The sequence below is a fragment of the Arachis ipaensis genome, chromosome B05 (assembly GCF_000816755.2).
Source record: "Arachis ipaensis cultivar K30076 chromosome B05, Araip1.1, whole genome shotgun sequence".
NCBI classification, from domain to species: Eukaryota; Viridiplantae; Streptophyta; class Magnoliopsida; order Fabales; family Fabaceae; genus Arachis; species Arachis ipaensis.
In genome coordinates this window covers 82,511,896-82,512,401 of record NC_029789.2, presented here as the reverse complement: position 1 = coordinate 82,512,401, position 506 = coordinate 82,511,896, and positions in this window count along the sequence as shown.

Here is a 506-nt window from a genome sequence, read left to right as displayed (position 1 = left end):
CTCTTCACTCGGATTTCATTATATTTCTTTTCAAATTCATCAGCTTTCTGTTTTTCCGTCTCAAGGGAAGTCTGTTCAAAGATAAAGGCACAGGCAACACAAATTAGTTGTGATAATCATTAGGCACCTACATGAACTTAAGTATATCACTATGAGCATAAGATGATATCAAATTAGTCTATAAGAGTAGTAAAAGATTTGAAATGTTGAACATGGTTACCTTTAGCCTCTCAACTTCCGCTGTTAGTGCGTCAATCTTTGCAGTGTCTTCAACAATAACCTCCTTTTCTTGGATAACCGGAGTTGCTTCGATGGTAACCTTCTTTACATTCTCTCGCTCCTTGACAAGCAAAGCATTGTTTCATCAAGTTTACCCTGCAGAACATTGGTTTCATCAAGTTTACCCTGCATCTCTGATGTGTGGAAAATGATCCAACACAAAACTCACCGGCAAGTGTATCGGGTCGCATCAAGTAATAATAACTCATGTGAGTGAGGTCGATCCC